This window comes from Equus asinus, chromosome 1 (genome assembly GCF_041296235.1).
Source record: "Equus asinus isolate D_3611 breed Donkey chromosome 1, EquAss-T2T_v2, whole genome shotgun sequence".
NCBI classification, from domain to species: domain Eukaryota; kingdom Metazoa; phylum Chordata; class Mammalia; order Perissodactyla; family Equidae; genus Equus; species Equus asinus.
The window spans coordinates 200741027-200767523 of NC_091790.1; the positions used below are offsets into that span (position 1 = coordinate 200741027).

The 26497-nt window shown below is 38.7% G+C and overlaps 1 protein-coding gene across 4 annotated transcripts in view; it reads left to right on the forward strand.

The window, feature by feature from the left end:
- CUL1 (cullin 1) overlaps nucleotides 1–26497 on the forward strand; it is a 113665-nt gene that overhangs the window by 40556 nt on the left and 46612 nt on the right. The gene's annotated exons all lie outside the window — the stretch shown is intronic.

Here is a 26497-nt window from a genome sequence, read left to right on the forward strand (position 1 = left end):
GTTGATGTGGTGTATCATGTTGATTGATTTGCAGATGTTGAACCATCCCTGTGTCCCTGGTATGAATCCCACTTGATCGTGATGTATGATCCTTTTGATGAGTTGCTGAATTCGGGTTGTCAAAATTTTGTTGAGAATTTTTACATCTATGTTCATCAGTGATATTGGCCTGTAGTTCTCCTTTTTTGTGATGTCTTTGTCAGGCTTTGGTATCAGCGTGATGTTGGCCTTGTAGAATGTGTTAGGAAGTGTTCCATCCTCCCTAATTTTTTGGAATAGCTTGAAAAGGATAGGTATTAAATCTTCTCTGAAATTTTGGTAGAATTCCCTGGAAAAGCCATCTGGTCCTGGGATTTTATTCTTTGGGATGCTTTTGATTGCTGTTTCAATGTCTTTCCTTGTGATTGGTCTGTTCCAATTGTCTGTTTCTTCACTAAGCTTTGAGAGATTGTAGGAGTCCAAGAATTTATCCATTTCCTCTAGGTTTTCCATTTTGTTGGCGTATAGTTTTTCGTAGTATTCTCTTATAATCCGTTGTATTTCTGTGGAGTCTGTTGTTATTTCTCCTCTTTCATTTCTGATTTTGTTTATTTGAGCTTTCTCCCTTTTTTTCTTTTTAAGTCTGGCTAGGGGTTTGTCAATTTTATTTATTTTCTCAAAGAACCAGCTCTTTGTTTCATTGATCCTTTCTACTGCCTTTTTGTTTCAATAGCATTTCTTTCTGCTCTGATTTTTATTATTTCTCTCCTTCTGCTGACTTTGGGCTTTGTTCTTCTTTCTCTAATTCAGTTAGGTGTAGTTTAAGATTGCTTGTTTGGGATTTTTCTCGTTTGTTAAGATATGCCTGTATTGTGATGAATTTTCCTCTTAATACAGCTTTTGCTGTATCCCATTTGAGTTGGTATGGCATGTTATCATTTTCATTTGTCTCCAGATATTTTTTGATTTCTTCTTTAATTTCTTCAGTGATCCATTGCTTGTTCAATAGCATATTGTTTAGTCTCCACATCCTTGTGCCTTTCTCAGCTTTTTTTCTTGTAATTAATTTCTAGCTTTATAGCATTATGATCGCAGAAGTTGCTTGGTATTATTTCAATTTTTTTAAATTTGTAGAGGCTTACCTTGTTCCCCAACATATGGTCTGTCCTTGAGAATGTTCCATGCGCGCTTGAGAAGACTGTGTATTCTGCTGTTTTTGGATGAAGTGTTCTATATATGTCTATTAAGTCCAACTGTTTTAGCTTTTCATTTAGCTCCACTGTTTGCTTGTTGATTTTCTGTCTGGATGATCTGTCCATTGACGTGAGTAGGGTGTTGAGGTCCCCTACTATTATTGTGTTATTTTTGATATCTTCTTTTAGGTTTGTCAATAGTTGCTTTATGAACTTTGGTGGTCCTGTGTTGGGTGCATAGATATTTATAAGCGGTATTTCTTCTTGATGAAGTGTCCCTTTGATTATTATACATTGGCTCTCTATGTCTCTCTTTACCTGCATTATCTTGAAATCTGTTTTGTGTGATGTAAGTGTTGTGACACCTGCTTTCTTTTGTTTGCTGTTAGCTTGTAGTATTGTCTTCCACCCCTTCACTCTGAGCCTGTGTTTGTCCTTGGAGCTGAGGTGTGTTTCCTGGAGGCAACAAATTGTTGGATCTTGTTCTTTAATCCATTTTGCCACTCTGTGTCTTTTTATTGGAGAGTTCAGTCCGTTTACATTGAGGGTGATTATTGATGCCTGAGGGCTTAATGCTGTCATTCTCTCGCTCATTTTCCGGTTTTCCTGCATTTCTTTTGTTTCTCATCTTGTGTGTTTTAGCCTACCCATTGACTTCTGCATTTTCTTATGCTGGGTTTCTTAGATTTTTCCTTATTTATGTTTTGTGTCTCTGTTCTGTTTTTTAGTTCAGTGGCTACCCTGTAGTTTGTATTCAGAATTTCATGTATAACATAGTCCATTTTCTGGTGGTCTCTTACTTCCTTAGCCTAGACTGAGTCAGTCCCTTTCCTCCTCTCCTCCTAAGTTATTATTTTCATCTCTTATTCCAACTTGTGTTGTGAGTTTGTGGTTAGAGTGATAAGATTGTCTTTGCTTTGGTGATTTCCTTCCCTTTATCCTAATGCTATAGTTGAATATTTGCTATCCTATTCTGATTCTATTTATTTCCCTACTCTATGTTTTGTGACCCCTTTCTGCCTTTTTTTCTTTTTTCAGATATGAGGGCTTTCTTGAGGATTTCTTGTAGCAGTGGTCTTGTGGCTTCCAAGTCCCTTAGCTTTTGTTTGTCTGGAAAAGATTTAATTCCTCCCTCATATCTGAAGGATATTTTTGCTGTATAGGGTATTCTTGGCTGAAGATTTTTATCCTTTAAAGTTTTGAATATGTCATTCCAATCTCTCCTAGGTTGTAAGGTTTCTGTAGAGAAATCTGCTGAAAGTCTGATAGGGGTTCCTTTGTAGGTTATTTTCTTCTGCCTTGCTGCCCTGAGTATTCTTTCTTTGTCATTAATTTTTGCCATTTTTACTACTATACGCCTTGCAGTAGGTCTTTTTACATTGACAAATCTAGGAGATCTGAAAGCTTCCTCCACACATTTCTCTCTCAATACCTAGATTTGGGAAGTTCTCTTCTGTTATTTCATTAAGCACACTTTCTGCTCCATTTTCCTTTTCCATGCCCTCAGGAATTCCAATAATTCTTAAGTTACATTTTCTCAGTGAGTCAGCTAATTCTCTGAGATTTTCTTCAAATTCATAGTTCTTTTTCTTCCTCTGTCTGGAGCCATTCAGCCTGTCTATCTTTGATTATGCTAATTTGCTCCTCTGGGGTGTCTACATGGGCACTCAAGGAATCCATATTCTGTTTTATCTGATCCATTGTATTTTTCATCTCTAGTATTTTTGACTGATTCTTCTTTATAGTTTCAATCTCTTGTGTGAAATAACTCCAGAACTTGTTGACTTGTTTCTCTACATTTCCCTGTACCTCATTGAGTATTTTGATGATAGCTATTGTGAATTCATTTTCACTTAGTTTACTATTTCCAAGTCCTCAGGACATATGTCTGTCTTTTTATTGTTTTCCTTCTGGTCTGGAGCTTTTATAGATTGCTGAATGGTAGAGGAGCGGTTTTTGCGCATGATGCTATTATTCGGTTGCAGTTACAGTCTGTCGCCACTAGAAGGGGGTCGAGAGCCGCGTGTTCTGAGCCCTCCACCTTCAGCTGCCATGGCTGTGCGCAGTGCAGGTTGGGGGAAGAGGGGCACTTTCTCTTGTGCACAGACCTGGATTTCTGTCAGCTCTCGCTCCCTGGTTTCCTGGGGCCTTGGCTTGCTGGGGTCCCCTCATGCGAAAGCTTTCCCCCATTAGAGGGTTTCCACTGCACGGGCGTTGGGAGTCCTGGACGATCCCCGGATGTGCAGCCCCTCGCCCGCTCGCTCCCTCACCCACCGCAGTGATTCCAGTCTCTAGGGGAGGGAGCAAAGTTCTCTTTTACCCCATTCCAGCTCCTCCGAGGGCAGCTCCAGCCTCTCCGCCCTCTGTTGTTAGGCTGCTGTGGATCTCTGACAATTTCTGTTATTAGGATTTTTTTGGTTGGAAAGCAGTTGGTGCTTTTGGTTAGTAGTTTGGTGGGGAGAGAGTCCCAGGTGAGCTCACTCCGCCATGTTGCTTTACTAGGTAATTTTTGACTAAATCAGATTGATCCTTTGCCCAATAGAATGTTTTGCTCTTAGAACTCTGAGAAAGTAAAGACTTTGTCTACTTGCAGCAATTACTGAATTATTTTATTCTACAAATAATTATCATTTGTAGTTATTCTGATACTTGCGATTTTAATTTTTTTAGGACTGCCACTCTTAAAATTGAGTATTATTCTTTTCTGTCCAGTTTTGTCCAAGAAGATACATTTATTAAGAGTGGAGAGTCTGAACTAAAATATCTGACTTTAATCCTTTAGATATTATTTATGGAATCATAGCTACAGTTTGAGTCTGTGTGTCAGGCATTGTGCTGGGAACCGTCTGTGTCTTACTTAAGGCTTACATCACTCCCGAGGGTTCGTGGCAGTAACCCTGTTCTGTTGATGTCAGAGACGTGGTCTCAGAAAGTTCAGTTTGACTTGCCTAATTGTTACAGCAGCCATTGATAAATGATGATGCTGGTACTAAAATTCTTAGTACAGTAGTCTCAATCTAGAAACTGCCATTGTCCACTATTTGTATTTGAATGAATCACATTTCTCAAAGCATTTTCTATGTTTTCCGAATGAACTTCCAAAGAAGAGTGTTGTGATCAACTCTTAATATATTATCTTGTAGGATACAGATGAAATAGTGGAATGTCTACTTGTATTTATTAATTTAATTATTGAAAATCAAAATTATGCTCCCCCAGCTGCATTTTCAATATCAGTGTTATTGTCAAAAGTAGAACAACTTTGAGTCGTCTGACATATTTCTCTAGAGCACATCTTTACTTTCATTTAAGTCATGTACGATATAATACTTTTTGAAACTGTATGTTGCCATTACTGCTGTTTTATCCTAGCCTGTTTGTGTAAGTTTTTTTTGTTTTCTGGGGGGTTTTTTTTGCTGAGGAAGATTTGCCCTGAACTAACACTTGCTGCTAATCTTCCTCGTTTTGTATATCAGCCACTGCCACAGTGTGGCCGCCAACAGGTGAATGGTGTATGTCTCCGCCCAGGAACCGAACCCAGGCTGACAAAGCAGAGCACTGAACTTAACCACTAGGCCACTGGGGCTGGCCTGCGTAATACTTATTAAACAGATTTTCTCTTATGGGTGTATATGCAGTCTCCCATGTAACCACTTAGCTGTGTTGCCATTTAAAATAATCTCCTACAGGGTGGTTTTCAGTGACATCTAACACCTGCACTTGGAAGGTGACTTCAGGTTAGGAGGTGCTTTTGATCTTGGGAAAAAGGAGCAGACTGTGCATCTCACCCCTCTGCCTCATCAGTAGTTGGGGAAGGGAAATGGGTTAGAAAGGGAGGAGAGAGAAAACTGGTTAAGAGGCCCAAAGGGATCCTTTTTCTTCCCGTAGTTCTAGCTCGTAGCTCACAGCTAGATTTTTACCCTTGGTTCATCCTGGAGAAATGTGACGTGTTTTCTAGAGAAAGTAACCGACTTCTGGATGTGGAACAAATACTCTTAGAGCTTTTAGGAACCTCTGGCATTTATGGTTGCTCTTACAAAAAGGTGGATTATTATACAGCTTAAACATTTTTCTTGATTTTTCAACTCAAAGTGGCGAAAGAAAAAGAAGGGAATTTGAGGGAAGAAGAAAAAAAGTCCCAGAGCATCTGCAGTCAGAAAGACCTAGTTCACTCACCTTGTTTCCAGCCGCTTCACCAAGGCTTCATCTTTCTTCTGAAGTTGTAGCCTTAAGCCCTTGCTCCCCACTGTCTGTCTGTTTACTTCTGTTCAGTTCTGATTTTCTATGGTGTCCTACATATGTATAGTTAGAATGCAGCAACTGTTTTTTTATGCAGGTGGATAAATAATAGTGGGTCTTCTTTCTTTTGAACTTGAAATAAGTAATGAGATTTCTCATTCACTGTATTGACACCATTATATTTCAGGCATCTTGCCTGGCTCAGAACAAGAATGGTCCTGACTGGTGGAGCAGACTTTATGCAGGGAGTGCCGTACAATGTGAGGGTCCCTGTGGCTTAACTGAGAGCAGCCGTCCCATCTAGTCTAGACCTCAGGCCACCTGATTGAAGTTTCTGTTTGGTTTTGCTTGGCCCCAGATCTACCTGCCCCTCACTTACAGGTCAAAATTCTTTGTTTCTGTGGCCATTATACACCTCAAATCATGTGAGCTTCCCTAGGAATCAGTTTAAACTTTCCCATTGATGGCTCTCTCTTTTTTCTGTCTGCTTGCATACATTCTCATAATCTTGGAAGTTTCTGTTTCTCCCTGTAGTGCTGTGAGCTGAATTAGTTTACTCTGGGTTCTTAGCCTGTTTTTTCAAGGCTATCTTTTCCCCAAGCACTACACTAAGGATCAAATTCATATTCCCCAGCCTTGGCTGCTTAGCTCTCAGTAAGTTATAACATGAGCACACTCAGAGTTCACGTTTCATCTGTCCGGAGGTTCTGTGACCAGGTCTACATCACAGGGGCGGAGGCACTGTTCCACCCCGAGCGAGTCTGCTGAGCCCTCGGCAGCCTGCAGCTTATGCTTTGCAAGGATGACACGCTGGGACACGCTGGTCCTGCTGCTGCTCAGCACCTGCCAGCTGTGCAGTCATGTTGCAGCTGCTGCTGTCATTCTTCAGGTTGACATGCCTTGCCTGTCTCCGTCTCTTCCGTAGGAGCTGTGGGTGCAAGGGGAGCACTCCAGACAGCAGCCTTTCTACTTGGCCTGCCTGCTGCAGAATTCTCTTTCCTTTATGGAAGCTCAAAATCTCATAGAAAAGCAGATGAAACAGAAAGGGTAACAAATGGTTTCCACAATAGATGAGTGATGATCCATGTCCATTTTGAAATAGCCATCTAGTCCAATGAATGTATTTGGACATTCCTCATCTTGTACTTGTTATTTAGGAGTCTTACATTCATCTGATTTTGCTCATCTAATGAGCATGGCTTATATCAAATGAGCTTAAACATGTAAAAGTATTTTATGTTTTTTTCCAAATATAAACTTCCATTCTCATATATACATATATTTATCCATACTTTTAGTATAAGGCTCTAAAGGACCTAACTAGTTCACAGAAAAGAGAATGCAGATGGTCAGTAGGCATATGGGAAAATGTTCAACCTCATAATTACTAAAGATATGGAGAATTAAAACAAAAATTTTTTAACCTTTCAGGTTGAAAACAGTTTCAAAGAAATGATTATGGCCAGTGTTGGCAAGAGTGGAGGGAGATGCAGCTTCTGCCGTCAGGTAGAAGTGTTAGTGTGCTGTGATCTTTCTGGAGAGAAATTTAGAAATATAAAGACATAAAAATGTAATTTGGTGCAGTGATCTTTTTTTTTTAAACTTTTAACTCTTCTAAGGAAATAGTTGTATTCAAATGCAAGGCTTTTCAGAATATTTTATTAATAGGAAACAATGGGAAAAAACCTTAATCTTCAGCACTAAGGATTTGGTATTTAATGGCCATAAACAGCCATTCAGAATACATTGAAGAATATTCATTGATGTAAGATAATGTTCGTAATAAGGGAGAAAGCAGGATATAAAGTGGTATGTATACTATAAACCCCCAGTGCACCCTCTCTACTTTTCAAAAAATTTATATACCACAGTACTGAAAGTGGCTCTCCATAGGTATTGGGCTTATAGATAATGTTTCTAAAATGATCTTCTGTGCTTTCTAGATTTTCACTATAGCATGCATTTTAGAATAGTGTATTAGCTTTTTATTTTCCTCTTGCAAATGTAAGTCCTAGTTATACTCACTTGCAAAATTGTCTCTACCTTTCACTACTAACCTGGTACTATTAAAATAGGTTTTTAAAATTATTATTTTTTTTTGAGGAAGATTAGCCCTGAGCTAACATCTGCTGCCAATCCTTTTTTTCCTGAGGAAGACTGGCCCTGAGCTAACATCCGTGCCCATCTTCCTCTATTTTATATGTGGGACGCCTGCCACAGCATGGCTTGAGAAGCAGTGTGTAGGTCCGCACCCGGGATCCGAACCGGTGAACCCTGGGCTATTGAAGCAGAGGGCGCGAACTTAACCACTGTGCCACCAGGCTGACCCTAAAATGGTTTTTAAGATTCAGAAATGGTATCTATCTTTGAGAGAGAATCCATAGAAATTATAATTATATTGCGTAGTTACCTCTATAAGTGATTTTTTTGTTTTTATTTGGATAAATATGGTATGTTCAGATTCTTTTCTTCTAAATTTGATTTATGATGTATATACACTCAGAGTACTTTGAGCATTTCAAACAAATTTTATAGTTAATCACAATCAGTTGCTGGCAGTCTTTGCTTTTGAAATATGCTATTAGATGTGAATATATTTATGTGGAATATTCCTTTTCAGAATCATGTCTACCCACAGCGTGGAGAGAACTGGATTCTTTTATAACTTTATGGAGTGGTAGGTGGGCCTGCTGCTCTTGCCGATTTGCACAGGTGGTGCATTTGTTGACATGTGAAGATAGGAAGTATTTCGATGCAACTTTCAGTGCCGAGTCTTTCCAGATGATTATGATACAGTTGTTGAAATTTTCCCTGTAAGTTCCAGTTGTGTAAGAAGTGATAGTAGCAAATAGTTCTCTTCTGTTTCCTCTTGCTTCCTAAATTGAATTTATTTTTCTTTTAGAAAATGAAAATGGCTTGAGTTTGGCAGTAACTAAAAGGTGCAAATTGATTTCCCAAATGTATTTACTTTAGATACAAGGGCAGTGCTGTGGCGTAACAAGAGGTAACAGCTGCCTTTCCCTATGGCATTTGCCGTGCCCCCTCCATAGCCCGCCAACCCCGCTGTAGCCGGCCCCCCTCCATAGCGGTCCTCCCTTGTAGCGGTCCTTCTTTCGTAGCGGTCCTCCCTTTGTAGCGGTTCTCCCTTCATAGCTGTCCCCCCTCTTTGCGGTCCTCCCTCCGTAGCAGTCCTCCCTTAGTAGCCAGCCCCCCTTTGTCTGGCAGGGAGGTGTACAGCCATGCTCACAGGAGGAGGTGGACTGTCTTTTCACTGCACCTCGGCAGGGAGGGCACTCGGGCAGCGTCCATAGAAAGATGAGCCTGTGTGACTTTGCCTTGCACATCTTTGCATCTGCTGCAACCCCTTTCACGGCGACGTGTCCCTACCAGTCATGCAAACCGTAAGCCTTGGCAAATGATTAAATGGTTCCGGGTGACAGAAGAGTTGTCACCTCTCTTGGAGGCGGGCCTGGCTGGGCTCTTTACTCAGGCTACCCCACTGCCTCACCTGCCCGTGTGTCACGTGAGAGGCCTGGGCGGACCTCGGGGACCCCAGCCAGCCACTCACATGGTCCTCTGCCCTCTGCTTGGGGCTGTGTTGCCAGAGGACCTCTCCCAGGGAACCTTTTGAAAGGAACCTCAGAGTTTAAGTCAAATATGAGGGTTTGTTAGATTCTGACTGCCTTAGTGTAAAACTAACCCATTGATTGCTGACTGAAGCTTCTATTTTATGGCCTTTTAGATTTTTAGTTTATTTTTACCTCTTGATGCTTTTTCTTTTCCTCGTTTGCTCTTAATTGCTGTATTTAACTTTACCTCCTATTTATTTTGATGGTTTTTGCTTTACAAATAATTTTAGATGTGATCATTTTTCTTCTAAATTTTAGTCATGTTTATTCAGTTTTTATACTCGTCAGCCAAAGTCAGTGATTTGTGAAGACGCATTGTGTTGGAGTGGCCGGTGTCAGTGTGGTCTCGGGGAGGGGAGCAGCAGGAGGAGCCCGGCTCCGACTGAGAGAGCAGCTCTTGAGTCCTGCAGGGACCTGGCTCGCCCTGCCCTTCCAGGTGAGGCCCTTGAAATACTGCAGGGGGGCCTTTTCCTCAGGTCTCACACCAGTGAGGGGTGAGCAAGGACTGGGTCCCCTCAGTATATGACTCCCTCCGGCAGCTCCTGATACACATTAACACTCTGCGTTTTCCTTTTCTGATAACGTTTCCCCACATAGTGTAATTGGTTTAGAGCTAAGATAAACAAGTACGAAGTGAAGATCGTGTGTCGTCAGAGCTCCACAGGGTCTGTCCCAGCCGGCTGTGTAGGCTGTGGTCCTTGCCTTTCTGCTGACTCAGCCTGGATTGAGAGCACAGTTGGTGCCTTTCTTTTGTAAAAGCTGGTCCACTACTCCTCCAAAAGTATACGCCTGTTAGTACCTTCCATATAAACTTTGTGTCTGTTTCCTCTTGAAGAAAACGGCAAGTACGGGTTCCCCTGGCCAGTATTTCATGTGAGGAGTAGCCGGGCTTTAGGCTGAGCTCTTCTGCAGTTGGACACAGCTACTCGTTTTGTGGATTAAAACTATTTATAGGAAAAACTACATGTAGAACTCAAGAGTGGATCCATTTGGGGGGTTTTTAAAATGTAATTTTTTTTTAAGATTTTATTTTTCCTTTTTTCTCCCCAAATCTCCCCAATACATAGTTGTATATTTTTAGTTGTGGGTCCCTCTAGTTGTGGCATGTGGGACGCCGCCTCAGCGTGGCCTGATGAGCAGTGCCATGTCCGCACCCAGGATCCAAACCAGCGAAACCCTGGGCCGCTTAAGTGGAGTGCCCGAACTTAACCACTCAGCCATGGGGCCAGCCCCTAATTTTTGTTTTTTGGATAATCAATCCTGTTGTTAAATTTTAGAAGTCCAAAAAGGCCCAGAGCAAAGTACATGTCCTTTCATCCACATGTCATTTGTGTCTCCTAGCCACCAAGTGGTCCCTGTAGTTTCTTTGTTGGACATCTGTCTATGTATTTATCCATACACACATCCATACAGGAAATGAATATTTATATGTAACTTAAAAATAACCTTTAACATTTACAGTTTCCCAATGGTAAGTAAACGTGTCTGTAGGGTTTTTGTTTTCTATACAGATGGTTCCCTGGTAATTGATCCCTATGGAGAACTTGCTCTGAAACATCTCTGTGAGTGGACGGAAATGGTCTCCTGGCATCGTATCATTTTTAGCTTCTAGCTAACCACTTGTAATTGTTCCTCTGTGATCTGGAAATAAGCATCTTTGTTAGAGACAGTAGGAAAATTCATTCTTCTTTGATTACTTTGATAATATTTGCACTTTAGTCAGAAATAGGAATTGCCTTAACAGTTGGTTCTGTTACCTAAATGCTGTTAGAAATGCTGAAGATAAATACTCTGAAACCAAAACTAGTTTGGCAGCTAGCCCTCCAAATGTGTAATATGTTTATTTCTAATAATTCATAGGTCAATTTGCTTAGGTAAATTTTAGGATTATGCCTTGGATGTTGTAATTTTGTATCCTATTTTATTGTTCTGTAGATATTTATTCTGGCTTATATTTTTTATTTTTCTGTTACATTTTAGGTATTATTATTATTATATTTGTGTGTGTGAGGATGATTGTCCCTGAGCAATATCTGTTGCCAGTCCTCCTCTTTTTGCTTGAGGAAGATTGGCCCTCAGCTAACATCTCTGCCTATCTTCCTCTATTTTGTGTGGGACGCCACCACATCGTGGCTTGACGAGTGGTGCTAGGTCTGTGTCTGGGATCTGAACTTGCGAACCCAACCACTACATCACTGGGCTGGCCCCTAGGTATTCTTATAAGTTATCTCAAATACCTCATAAATGAAGTGGAGGATCCATACATGTCCGTGTTTGATGGAATAGTTACGATGGGAGATTCTGACAGTCTCCTTTCGTTAATTAGGAAGGATATGGTGGGTAGTGCGGATAGCTCATATTGCAGAGGAGGGAGAAAGATTTTACACCGCCAAGGTTGGAAAATTTCCTGAATAGTAGAATTTATGTGGACCTCCAAGGATGAGTATAGGTAAGGAGGAAAAAAGGGATGAAAGTCTTGAGAGTTTTGCTGGAGGGAGAAAGATGAAAGTGAAAGTGGGAAGTAGCACTTTTAGAGGACATGGTGTTGGCTAGCTTGAGTAGATAATATAAGAATGACTAGATGAGCTGGTTAGTTTAACTAGGTTGGATACCTTGAATACCAGCTGAGTTTGCACTTGTTTAAATAAAAAAGATGTTGTAGGTCCACAGAGATGGATATATGACTTGAGAACTAATGACTTGATGTAAACAAGTTTTAGGAAGATTAATCTGGACACCAAATGAGATTAACACAGGAAAGGAATCAAAGGCATAGAGAGACCAACTTGGTCTTAGTAGTAATCCAAGTATGACATTGTGTAAGTTTTAAACTAGGTGGTGGTGATAGAAATAGAAAACAAAAGGACCAAATTACTGGGCTTCTGGTTAAAACATGGAATTTTATGTTTGACTTTCCCGTTTGTGACATCACTAAAATTATAGTATAATACTTTTTAAATCATGAAGATAAAGAACAGACATCATAGATGAGAATTCAGCAATGTTTTTTGGAAGTTGAAAAGTAGATGGCAGGGTTCTGATTACCAAGGTATACGAAGCCTCCATTTAGAAGGTACTCAGAGGATGCTGGCAAGAGAGCCACTGGCCCTGCGGGACCAGAGAAGCTTGGGATCTGAAGGCTCCAGTTTGGCAGAAGTGGGAGGTGCGAGACTGGGCAGTACTTGGGAGATGAGAGAGAGAGTCAAAATCTGTGAAATCAAAAGTCTGTCATCTCCTCCTCCCAAGTACAGGGCACTTGGCAGCCAAGAGCCTATGGCCCAGGCAGAAGACTTGTTGCTTGTATTTAGAATACACTGTATGGGACCATCTCAGAAATTTGAGGACAGGAGGCCTTGCACAGGTTGGCATAAATAGGAACTATCAACAGTTGCTATGATAGAAAGTTAACATTTAGAGGGGCTGGCCCCGTGGCTGAGTGGTTAAGTTCACACGCTGTACTTCAGCAGCCAAGAGTTTCGCCGGTTCAGCTCCTGGGCGTGGACCTAGCACTGCTCATCAGGCCATGCTGAGGTGGCATCCCACATAACACAACTAGAAGGACCTGCAACTAGAATCGACAGCTGTGTACTGGGGGGCTTTGGGGAGAAGAAGGAGATGAAGAAGAAGAAAAAGAGATTGGCAACAGACGTTAGCTCAGGTGCCAATCTGGAAAAAAAAAAAAGTTAGCATTTAGAGTGATGGGTCCCCAATTCCATATCAAAATACTGGTGGTGATGCTGGAAGCAGACCAGTTCTTCTCTGGAAAAACTAAACAGCCCTGAAAAATAAATTCCTTTATTGACGTGAAAGGATATGGCAATGAAATGGCCAGCTCCCAGTGAGTCGCCCAAAACTGTGGCCCACCAGTCACATACAGGCCAATGGTGTTTCCAGTTGGTTTTTTAGTGCCATGTCATTATGAGTACTAAGGATCAATAGTTGTATGAAAGAACAGAACAAACAAAATAAAAGGGAACAGGAAGAAACTGATAATGCAGGGAGCAAAAGAAAATATTTTAAAAATTTACATTGTCAGATATGAGAAGCTTCTTGTTACAGCAGTAGATTAGGAACAGGATGCTGTGATGAAAGTCACATTTGGCATGGTGCCTCAGAGTTTAAAAATAAGCGTGATAGAAGAGCTGGAAGAACAGTTCGAAGTAAAATAAAAGGGCAAGAAGCTTGGAGACCGACAGGTACCCCGGGACGCCTAAGACCCGATTGTTAGGAGTCCTAGAGAAAAAGCAGGAGATTTTAAAAAATTTATAATATTGTTATAGAGTGAGAATATAAAATAATTTCCCCAAACTGAAGATGCTAAATCTCTAGTGCCCAAAATAATGAAAAGAAAGATCACTACCAGGGGAAAAAAATCATAAAATTTCTGTGCACAAAGAACTAAGAGATATCCAAGAATTTGTGGACTGAATTTAAGAGAGAAGGGTGAAGTTCATGGACTGGTATTGCCCAGTAGGTCTAGAGAACAGGTCTAGGAGCTAGAAGACCGGAGAGTGTTGTGATTGTTGCCAAAATTAAGACCATGGGTGTAAAGAGTGAAACCTAGCCTTAAATTACCACGAGTGACGTATAGGGCATGTCAAGAGCCCTAAGCTATCCTAGGAAGAGGCACAGTTCAGGAAGATCAATATAATTTAGCAGCTTCAAATATTGAAATAGCTAGACTCTGACCATACACGATTAGCCTATCACACATCATTAGCCAAGAGCATCGGTTATATGTGTCTTAATGAAAGGACTCAAGCATTTGTTCAGTGGTTTCATAAATGACTGGTTTTGTATCTTTGCTTTTGATTTTAGGTAATAAAGCATTTCTAATTGTCTTTGGCTGATGACATCAGAGGTTCAAATGTTTGTATGTTTTGTTTTGAAAGTTGTATTTTATTTGTCTTGGAGTTTTCAACCTTTTATTACAAAAAATCTCACATACAGAAAAGTTAAAAGAATTTTATCGTGAAGACTCATATTCTACAATTAACAGTTTACTGTACTTGCTTAATCACATATTTATTTGTTCTGAATCCCTCTAGCCATCCATCCATCTTATCTGATACATTTCACAGTAAGTTGTAGACATCAATACACTTCTGCCTAAATACTTAAGCATGTACATCATCAAAGTTTGATATTTGTTTATAGTTTCCATTAGATAAATTTTGTCTAGCTTATTTGCCTGTGTTACACAAAGCCCTACCAAGATATAGAACATTATCATCACCACACAAAATTGCTTTATGCTTCCCGGTTAAACTTGGCTTCCCTCAAGGCAACCACCATAGTTTAGTTTGGTCTGTGCTAGAACTTGGTCTAAAGGAAAGTATAGAGTATTTACTCCTTCGTGTAACGCTGCTTGAACTCAGGATGTTTTTGAGATTTGTCCATATTATTGTGAGTATCAATAGTGTGTCCGTTTTTATTGTGGAGTAATATTCCATTGTACGAATATCACAGTTTCTTTATTCATTCTTCTAATGATAGATACCTAGACTGTTTCCAGTTTTTGGCTATAATGAATAAAGCTACTATGAACATCCAAGTGCAGATCTTTTTGTGGGCATAATGTTTTCATCTCTCTTAGGTAAATACATAGCAATGAGATTGCTGGATTGTATGGTAATAGTGTGTTTAACTTTAAGAAATTGACAAGCTGTTTTTCCAAAGTGGCTGTACCATTTTGAACTCATATGAGCAATGTTTGAGAAAAGATCTGGTGGTTCCACAATTTTTCCCATACATAGTATGTCAGTCTTTTTAATTTTAGCCATTCTTGTGGGGGTCTGGTGATTTTATTGCATTTCCCTAATGATTAATGATGCTGAGTCCCTTTTCATGTGCTAGTTGACCATTTGTATGCCATCTTTTTAAAGTATCTGAATCTTTTGCCCCCCCCCCCATTTTTGGATTAATGTACTTCTTATTCTGTTGTAGGAGTTCTTTATATATTTAGGATACTAGTGTTTTGTCAGATAATGTTTTCCTAATATTTTCTCCCAATCTGAGGCTTGCTATTCTTTTTCTTAATGGTGCCTTTGGGTGAGCAGATATTTTTTATTTTGAGGAAACCTAATTTATTTGTTAGATTTTTCTTTTATAGCTGTCTTCTGTGACTTACAAGAAACCTTTGCTTAGATAACAAGGATACTGTATTTTCCTCTTGAAGCTTTGTGGTTCCGGCTTTTACCTTGAGGTGTATGATCATCTTGAATTAACTTTTGTGTATGGTGTGAGATAGGACTTGAGGTTAATTTTCCTCTGTGTGGCTCTCCAATTATTCCAGCATCATTTGTTGAAAATATGTTTCTCGAATGGGTTTATTTGATGCCTTTGTGAAAATTAAATGACAATATATAAACATATAGTTCTATTTTTAGAATCATCATTGACCTACATCCATCCTGAAGAAATTAGTAGTTTGATTTGTGTATATTTTGTGAAGTATTTTTATATCTGTGTTCATTTGGGATATTGGTTGGTGTTTTTGTTTTTTGTGATTTCTGAATTATTGTGGCATTATGAAAACTCTTGAAGTCAGGTAGTATGAGTCATCCAACTTTGTTCTCCTCTCCTCTCCCTCCCGCAAGGTTATTTTGACTATTCTAGGTGCTTTGCCTTTCTCTCTAAATTTTATTTTCATCTTGTCAGTTTCTGTGCTAAAAACTGCAGGGATTACAATTGAGATTACATTGACTTTTTAAAATAACAGTTTTATTGAGATATAATTCACATGCCATACGATTCATCCATTTAAAGTGTACATTTCAATGGTTTTAGTATATTCACAGATATGTTCAACCATCACTACATTCAATTTTAGAACATTTTCTTCATCTCCAAAAGAAACCCTGTATCCTTTGGCTATCACCCCCTTATTCCCTCCACCCCTTACTAGTCTACTTTCTATCTCCACAGATTTGTCTATTCTGAACATTTCATATAAATGGAATCATATAATATATGGTGTTACAGACTGAACTTTATGCACCCAAAATTCATATGTTGAAGCCCTCGCCCCAATTTTGTAGTATTTGGAGATGAGGCCTTTGGGGCAATAATTAAGATTTAACAAAGTCATAAGATGGGTCCCTAATCCTATAGGATTGGTGTCCTTATAGGAAGAGGAAGAGATACTATGAAGAGAGTCCTCACCAGAAACCAACCCTGATGGCACCTTGATCTTGGACTTCTGGCCTCCAGAACTGTGGGAAAATAAATTTCTGTTGTGTAAGCCACTCAGTGTGTGGTATTTTGTTATGGCAGCCTGAGTAGACTAATACACGTGATGTTTTGTGACTGGAATTTTCCACTTACCATAATATTTTCAAGCTTCATCCATCTTATAGCATTGTTTCATTGATTTTTGTGGCCAAATAACATTCCACTATGGGCACACCATATTTTGTTTATCCATTTGTCAATTGATGGCCAGTGTGTTGTTTCCACCTTTTCACTCTTGTGAATAGTGCTACTCTAAACATTTGTGAGCAAGTTTTTGTATGAATGTGTGTTTTCATTTCTCTTGGGTAGTTACCTAGGAGTGGAATTTCTGGGTAAGATGGTAGCTCTATGTTTATGCATTTGCAGCACTGCCAGACTGTTTCCCAAAGTGGCTGTACCATTTCACTTGCCCACCAGCAGTTGCTACTTTCTTCACATCCTGACCAATACTTACTATTTGATTTTTTGATTCTAAACATCCTATTGGGTGTGAAGTGGTGTCTCATTGTGGCTTTGATTTGTATTTCCCTTTTGACTAATGATGTGTCTGTTGATGATGTTTATACCTTCCTTAGAGAAATGTCTCTTCAGATCCTTTGCCCATTTTTTAATTGGGTTGAATTTTTATTATTGAGTTGTAAGAGTTCTTTATTTTCTTAATTGTATTCTTTGACACGCAAAAGTTCTAAATTTTAATAAAGTCTAATTCAGTTATTTTTTTCTTTGGTTGCTTATTCCTTTGGTGAATATCTAAAAATCCCTTGCCAAATCCAAGATCCTGAAATTTACTCTTATATTTTCTTATAAGAGTTTCATAGTTTTGGCTCTTACATTTGGGTCTTGGATCCATTTTGAGTTAATTTTTATATATAGTATGAGCTAGGAGGTCCAACTTCATTCGTTTGCATGTGGCTGTCTAGTTGTCCGAGCACCATTTGTTGAAAGACCATTTTTTCCCCATCGAATGGTCTTGGCACTTTGGTCAAAAATCAGTTGTCCGTAGACGCATGGGTTTATTTCTGGATTCTCAGTTCTGTTCCATTGAACTATATGTCTATCCTATGCCACTCCTCACTGTCCTGATTACTGTAGTTTTGTAAGATTTGAAATTATGAAGTATAAATTCTCCAATTTTTTTTTTCCAAGATTGTTTTGGGTCACTTGCAATTCCGTATGAATTTTAGAATTAGCTTGTCACTTCCTACAAAGAAGTCACCTGGGATTCTGATAGGGGTTGCATTGAATCTGTAGGTCAATTTGGGGAGTATCGCCATCCTAATAATATCGTCCTCCTGCCTTTTCTAATGTAAGTATTTAAAGGTATAAATTTATTTGTGAGGATTTTTAGCTTCATTTCACAAATTTTAGTATGTTGTATTTTCATTATCATTTAGTTCAAAACATAATTTTCCTTGTTATTTCTTCTTTGACCCTTGGATTTTATAGAAATGTGTTGTTTAATTAGAAATATTTGGAGTTTTCCAGGGTAGCTCATTGTTACGGATTTCTAGTTGAATTCCATTTTGGTCAGAGAACAAACTCTGTGATTTCAGTCCTTTCAAGTCTGTTGAGGGCCATTTGAGTAGCCTATTTGGTGAGCGTACCATGTGCTGTTGGAAAGAATGTGCATTTGTTGGGTGCAGAAAGTGGTGCACTGGAGCAGGATTATATCAGCTTGTAGGAGATGATTTTGTACCTCTCTCCTCAGCTCCCTGTTCAGAATGTAATGTTGGGAGCTTGAAATCGGCCAGGGTGGGAGCATTGTATCCTGATAGCTGCAAAGGCTACACATCAGGGCTTCTTTCTTTTTTTCTTCCAGAGAGACAGTTTACCAATATCTAGAATTAGGTGAAGTGATTGATGGCGTTATTGGGTCATCTATGTCACAGTTGATTTCTTTCTGTCCTCTTGGTCTAGTTGCTGAGAGAAAAATGTTAAAATCTCATGATTGTGGAATTATCTCCTTCTCCCTTTAATTCTGTTAAATTTTACTTGATGTATTTTGAAGCTCTGTTACATTTATAGATTGTCTTTTTAGTAAAGTGACCCTTTTAGTATTATGAAATGCCCCTCTTTGGTAGTATTTTGTTTTCTTGAAGTCCGTTTTATCTGGCATTGTTATATCCTTTTCAGCCTTCTTATGCTTAGTGTTTGCATGATGATCTTTTTCTCTCCATTTATTTTCAACCTGTCTTCATATTTACATTGTCTCTTGTAACAGCATATAGAGTGGTCTTGGTATTTTGTCTCTTCTGATCCTCTCTGCCTTTTGTTTGCCGATTTTAGTCTATTAACATTTATTATAAGTGTTAACAGGTTGATTTTAGGCCTACGATTTTATCATTTTTTTCTGCCCCTTAAAAAAATTTCTGGGGCCGGCCCCGTGGCCAAGTGGTTAAGTTCACGCACTCTACTTCGGTGGCCTGGAGTTTTACCGGTTTGGATCCTGGGCGCGGACCTGCCACCACTCATCAAGCCATGCTGAGGCAGTGTCCCACATAGCACAAGCAGAAGGACCTACAACTAGAATATACAACTATGTACTAGGGGGCTTTGGGGAGGAGAAGAAGAAAAAAGAAAGCAGCAACAGATGTTAGCGCAGGTGCCAATCTTTAAAAACAAAAAAACTAAATTAAAAAAACTTCTTCACTCCTGCTTTCCTCCCTTCTTTTGGATTATTTGAAATTTTCCAGAATTGTTTTTTAACGTACTTGTTGGCTTTTTAGCTGGGCTTCTGTGCCATGTGTCTGTGTGTGTGTTACTGCTCTAGGGATCGCAGTGTACATCCTTTTTTTCTATTTTAGCATGCTACTTAAAGTAATATTGTGTGAGGTCACAGAAAATGTGGAAGCCTTGTAGCTGTAGAGCTCCGTTTACTGTCCCCTCCCCCTCCTTCAGGTTACAGCTACGTGTGTTGTAAAACCCACAGCACAATATTCTAGCTTTTGATTTTAAACCACCCTTTGTATGTTAAAGAATTGAGAAACATAGTCTTTTATATTTACCCAGCTATTTACTGTTTCTGGTGCTCTTCCTTCCTTTCTGAAGACCCAAGATTGGTGGAATCTAGTGTCAGTTCCTTTCCCCTAAAATGCATGTCTGTACTATGTAAAGTCCCTTAGTTTTAGTTTATCTGAAAATACCTTTATTTCCCCTTTATTTCTCAAGAATATTTTCACCGGATAAAGAATTTTGAATTGTTGGGGTTTTTTTCCTCCAACATTTAAAGATATTATTCTGCTGTCTTCTGGCCTTTATAGTTTCTCGTGGAAAGTTAGTGCTTATTTGAATTCTTTCCCTGTATGTTACGAGTAACTTTTCCCTGTCTGTTTCCAAGACTTTTTCTCCCTTTTCTCCCCTTTGGTTTTCAGTAGGTTTTTCTTTTTTCTCCTCTCCCTCTTCTTCAGAATTGATCATTTTTGTTGGTCTGTCTTCATGACTCTTATCTCCATTTTGCTGTCAAGCCCATCCAATAAAGAATTTATTCTAGATAATAATGTATTTTAGTTCCAGAATTTTTTATTTCGGTTTTTTCATAGTTTCTGTTGTTTTTACTGCAGTTTTCATTTATTAGCATATTTTCCCTTGTATCTTTGAGTATAGCTCTAATAATTGCTTTAAACTCTGTCTCCTAATTCCACATTTGGGTTATCTCCAGGTTGGTCTCTGTTGATTCTCTCTCCTCTTGAGAATGTCTCATTTCCCTGTTTCTTTTTATGTCAGCAATATTGGATTTTGCTGTTCCCTTCTTTTAAGACTAGGATACCTTCAGTATAAGCCTTGCTTTGGTGCTTTCAGACAGTTGCTTTTATATTTTTTCCAGCTTATAGTTACTATCTGCCAGAAATGTGGTTACTTTGGTTTTAGCAGCGGAACCAAAGTTTAAGTGTAACTGAAAGTTTCAGCAGCAACTAATACAGGCTCCACAGTGACATGAAGATTGAGATGAGGGCAGAGCGGAGGTAGGGGTGGAAATGAGGTGTATTTTCTGTCAGCCGAAGTCAGTAACTTATGCAAAGTTGACTAGTCAAAGAACAGTTCAGGCATATGATTTCAAGATACATGCACATCCACCTGAACAATGGGCGAGACACATGCACGTCCGCCTGAACAATGAATAAAGTCGGGACACAGTTAAAGGTGGTTGCTGCTGTGGCTGAGGAGGGGTGGATCACAGCACTCTTGCTATAAGTTCCTGTGCATTATTTCATCTAACTTAGGCATAGGTTGATAGAAGAAAACCTAAATTTTGTAAAGCAGGAAATCTTCTAACCTCTAAGATCTCTAGCCACTACTGTCTTAATGCTTTCCATGCCTGCTTGGGTAACGGTGAGGGTGATGCTAATTTGGGAATGACTGGAGTTAAGCTCTGGGTAGAAACTTTAAAATGGCTTTTAAGAGGTTTCCCTTCCATTAAAATCATGCCTTTGGTCTTTTCTGTGAGGCCCGGGTTCCTTGCATTCTGTCAGGGTCCTCTTTGAGGAGCTGAGGTTGGGAGGAAGTAATGGTGGGAAGAGAGTGTGTTCTGTGCACTGGCCTTTCGTCTACAAAAAATACTTGGTGAAGAAGAAAGAACTCTGGTTAAAAAGTTTTTAAAAATGCCCCCAGCCCTGCTCTCTAGAAGTAGTGGCTATTAATTTCTGGACAGATACGTAAGCTTTTATCTACATGTCTAAAAAGGACCATACTAAAATGCTATTTTCTCAGTTACTCTCTTCATTATTCATGTCTTTTTATCGTTTCTCCGTATCGGTCTATGAACGTACCACAGTTAATTGATTCTCGGGCTGAGTGCATCCTCAAGTGAGTGGCAGAGTACATTAGTTCGTCAGGTGTCAGGGCATGGTTGTCATTACTGCACCTGTGCAAACTTGACTGCCCCCATATTCTTTCTGTCAGCAAACCATTTAAGGACCGTTTGAAGAATCTACCCCAAAAGAAAAAACCTTTTGATATCAACCAAGCTCAGGATGAAAACTTACAAAATGGTTGGGAGCAGGTTAGAAGAAAATCCTGTCATCAGCTGTGGACTCCTCTTAGGCAGTGCTCACACACTTAGTGGTCCAGAGGACAGGACGGGAGTCATAAAGATTCAGAAGTGAGACTATGTAAAACCTTTTAGGAATGTCTTAACCAATTGATTTAACTTTCCTTTATCTACTTATGAGAGTGTCATGATAGATCTTTTTAAGTCTAAACTGCTAATCACTTAGAAAATAGAAAAATTCCATCTAAGAATACATCATGTCATATTTTAATTGGCAGGATTTGCTTTTCTTTATTATTAGTATTTTTTTTTTGCTTGAGAAAGATTGTCCCTGAGCTAACACCTGTGCCAGTCTTCCTCTATTTTGTATGTGGGATGCCGCCACAGCTTGGCTTGATGAGCAGTCTGCACTCAGCATCGGAACCCACGAACCCTGGACTGCCAAAGGAAACGCGCTAACCCTGGACAGCCAAAGCAAAGCGCGTGAACTTAACCACTACGCCACTGGGCTACCTCAGCATTTTCTTTTCTTGATGGTACTTAGAGTAATGATACGTATTATAATTGGTGTCTTAGATGAAATTTGGTAAATATATTGCAGTTTTTATAACCACTCTATATTCTATGACGTTCTTAAAAGCTGCATACTGTGTCCTCAGATGCCTCAAGCAATGTGTTTAGTAATTCCCTGTGTTTGATGAATAGATTGTTACAAGTTCTTTGCCATTGTGAGCATTGCTGTGATAGTTTGCTAGCTAAGTATTTGTGTATTTCCATGATAATTTCTCTGTGATAAATGCTTATGAGTATAATTGCTGTATCAAAAAGAATGCACTTTAAGGCTTTTGAATATTTCCGTATTTTATTCCAGAAAAATTGTAACAGTGTACACTCTGTCCCCTAACGGATAGAAGCTCCCATTTTCCTGCATTTTGGCTATTATGAGTTTAATTGTTTTTTTTTAAAGACCTTTGTTAATTTAATAGCTGGAGATTAATATATTGCCAAGTAACTAGTCAGGTGAACTAGATAACCTAAAAAATTCTCTCGAACCAAACACCTAGAACTGGATGCTAGGTAAAAATTATGAGCCTCTGTGTGGCAGCTTGTGGATTTGGGTATGAAGGGTGGGCTGGAAGACAGAGGCCACACAGAAAAGGAGGCAGCCTTGTGCCTGTGCAAGGAGAGGGGTGGAGCTGCCATTTCCATGGGAGTCTTTAGTGATAAGGCGAACTGGGACACAATCGACCCACTCTCCCAGGGACGCAACTAGGACAGTGGTTTGAGCTGAGTTCTGGATGTGAGAGGAGTGGGGAAAGTCTGTCATGAGAATTTGTCACCTTGGGTGTGTTTGGGGTTTTAGTTTGTATTGCCAGCTTGTTGGGAGATTTCCCCAAGCTGGGAAATTAATGTGAAAGCTCCTCTGAAAATGAGTGGTTATAAAAAAAGTTACAAAGCGGAGGGGAGAGTCCACCAGAACAAGTCAGCACATAGAACAAACTGCAGAATTAGAGCCTCAGGAACTTAACACAAAGGTCTCGTTAGAGAACATCTCTTAAGTTTGTCAGAAACAGTAAGTGACATAAAAGCAACAGAAATATAAAGGAGCAAAACACTGAAAGAAAAGACATTTTAAAAAGAAACAGGGAAATTCTACAAATGTAAAATGAAATCATTAAACAGCAAATTTGACACAGCTGAAAGAGAATCACTTAGCCAAATGGTAGATCAAGAAAAATTAGAAAGTTTAACAAAGGTAAAATGATGGAAAATAACTGAAGATATAAATTGATATGGGAGGTGACATGAAAATATTCAGCATACATGTAGTAGAAAAACTGGAAGAAAATAGAAAGGAGATCAGAAATGTTTAGAGAGGAGATTACCTGAGAATTTACCATAATTGGTGAAAGGCAAAATATGCATGTCAAATTTGAAGGTAACTATTGCAAGAATACAAATAAAATGTATAACTCCAACATAATAAAAGAGCTACAGTGGAACAAGGAAATTATTGATCTAAAAGAAGGGGAGAAAAGAAGCATGGAGAAAAAGAACTAAAATAGAAAATGCAAAATAAGATGGTAGAAATTAATCCAAATAGCAATATAAAACAATATAATCTTAAACCCAAACTTGCCTATCAGACTCAATTTTTTTTTAATGAATTTTGCTGTGATGGTTTACAGTAGGCACACCAAAAAGGAGACATAAAGTTGAAAGTAAAGAGGTGGAGTATAGGTATTTAAAGTAAATTCTAATCAAAAGAGGAATAACCATGTTAACATCATATGTGATAGATTTCAAAGGCACTATTGTTAGGAATAAACACGGTTACTTCCTAATGATCAAAAGAACAATTCCCCAGGAATATAATTCCAAATTTGCATAACTGTTAACAGGGCCTCAAAATATATGAAATATTTTAGAGAATTTAAGAGAAATTGACAAAGCCGTAATTCGGGCAATTTCAATAAAAATTTCTCAGTAATTAATAAACAGACAAATCGCTAACAGTATAGAAGATTCAAACAACAGAATTGATCAGTTTGCTCTAAAGGGTCCCTGTATCTAACAGTTAGAGAATGGACATTCTTTTCAAGCACATGTAAAGAAAATCACCAGAGGACCAGCCCCAGTGGCCTAGTGGTTAAGTTCGGTGTGCTCCACTTAGGTGGCCTGGGTGCGGTTCCCAGATGGGGACCTACACCACTCATCTGTCAGTGCCTGTGCTGTGGCAGTGTCTCACACACAAAAAGAAGAAGATTGGCAACACATGTTGCCTCAGGGCAAATCTTCCTCAGGGAAAAAAAATCACATATTCAGCTACAAATCCTTATCACATTTTAAAGAAACTGTATCAAAAGGATAACATTGATTAATTTTAAAATGAAATTAAGGGATTTATTAAGTTAAAAAAATACTTTGTAAATCTTAAAAATTCTAAATTATTCTTAAGAGAACTAATAATGGAAAAAAGAAAATATAACTGAATAAGGAAAATACATATTACACTTAGGTGATGCAGCCTAAGTGGTGTGGAGCAGAAAATCTGTAGTTTTAAATACTTATGTTAAGAAGAACAAAGAGGAGAAATTACAAACTAATCAATCAAAACAAGCATTTATAGAAAGAGAACAAATGTGAAGAAAGAAGCAAATTAAAAAGAACACAAATAGGGCCCAGCCCCAGGGCCGAGTGGCTAAAGTTGTGCACACTCCGCTTCGGCGCTCAGGTTTGTGGGTTTGGATCCCTGGTGCGGACTAACTCTACTCACCAACTGTGCTGTGGAGGCGTCCCACATGCAAAGAAACAGAGGAGGACTGGCACAGATGTTACCTCAGGGCAGATCTTCCTCAGCAAAAAAACCCAGAAAGATAGTGGTGAAAATTAATAAATCCTATGCTGATTCTTTAAAAAGACTAATAGACAAGCCTCTGGCAAAATTAATCATAAAAAATATTTAAAATAAATAAGGGGACAATTAAGCAGGGATTTTTTTTTTTTTTCCTAAAGAGAAGACAACTGGGCAGTATACTTGAAAACTTCACTGACGTGGACAGTTTTCTAGAAGTAGCAATACATATAGTGGGGAAAGGATAGACCATTTACTATGTTGTCTGTGAACCATTCATAATCTATGAAGAGAAATAGAAAATTACTCTTCTTCATATTATATACAAGTTTACTCCAGGTGGATTAGAAACCTCAATGTAAAGATCAGATTTAAAAGAAAAATAGAGTAGAATCATGCCAAAAATTGGGACCCACCAAAATGATCACTAGCAGGGCATATCAACGAGAGAATGGATAAATTATTCTAAATCTCTATTATACAGCACATTACATACAGCTGTAGCTGTCTCAAATGTTATCAGATCAAATGACAGAAGCAAATGTACAACCTACTATAATTACAGTTACAATGGTGATTACAATTTGTGTAATCTAAAATTTGAAAACATGCAAAATAACTTGGTATGTAGTTACACAGTAAAATATAAACATAGTCACAGGAATGATATACACCAAGTCATGGAGATATTTGCCCCTAGGAAAAAGGAGGAGTGGGACTAGGGAGGCGTACATAGCATGTCAGTTATAAAGCACACTGTTTCATTTTGTAAAAAGTTGAGGGGAAGATTGGGATGGAATGAGACAAGTGTGGGAATACAGTAAGATTTGTCCAAGCTGGATCCTGAGTTTACAAGAGTTCGCTGTGTATTGTGATCTGCGATTCTCTCTACATTTGTTAGAAATACTTAAGGTGATTCATTGTTTTAAGGCATAGTTCTTTCATTACTACTGAGGTTGAGGATTTTTTTTTAGGTTTTTGGGTACTAATATGCGCTTCCTTTAGCCTTTGCATTTTCTGTTGGAATACTTTGGCCGTGTTTCTATAGAGATTAGTTTTTTCATATTGTTTTTAAATTACCATAGTTTATTAAAGATAGTAACTCTTTGTCAAAGATTTTTTACTAAAATATTTTCAGAATTTCAGATTAAATATTTATATGACTTGCTTAGAAAGGCCTTCTCCAGCATGAGATCAGGGAAATGTTCATATGTATTTTCTTGGTTTTATGGTTTCAGTTTGTAAATTTTATTCTTAGTCCATTTGTAATATATTTTGGAATATGGAATATTTTTTTAAATCACCTCTTGCCATAATGCCATTTATTGAATAATCTGTTTTTACCCACTGACTTGAAATATCTTTGTATAGTAACTTCTTAAATACACCAGAATATTTTATTGATCTTTGTCTGAATCAGTCTTTCTCTTAATTTTATCAAAGTGAAATAAATGCAGGTAAACTGAAATAGTATTAAAGTTTATAACAAAATAGAGTGGTTCTCTGCCTTGTTGGCCCGTTTCCCCTTTCTCTGTACCGCCCCCTCCCCAGAGGCAGCTGTTTCAGACGTTAGTCCTTAGCCGTTTCTTCTGTTCGTTACACATCTCTGTCCTTGTCAGTAGCGCCTGTGCTCTGTGCTTTTGTGATTGATCAGTTTTAGACATCTGTGACTTTCCATTGTAGCAAGAGGCCTTGGTCTCTGGCACTGCCATTTCTTCTGCTTTTTGTACTTCATGCTCAAAGTGTAGCTTTGTTTAAATCCATTTATAAATAATTTTTAAAAATAAAACTTGGTTGTTTTGATATTTATAACGAGTGCTTTGGAAATACTCATAGCTAAGCATCGTAATAGACTATGGTTACAGCTTTTGGTTTTTCCTAA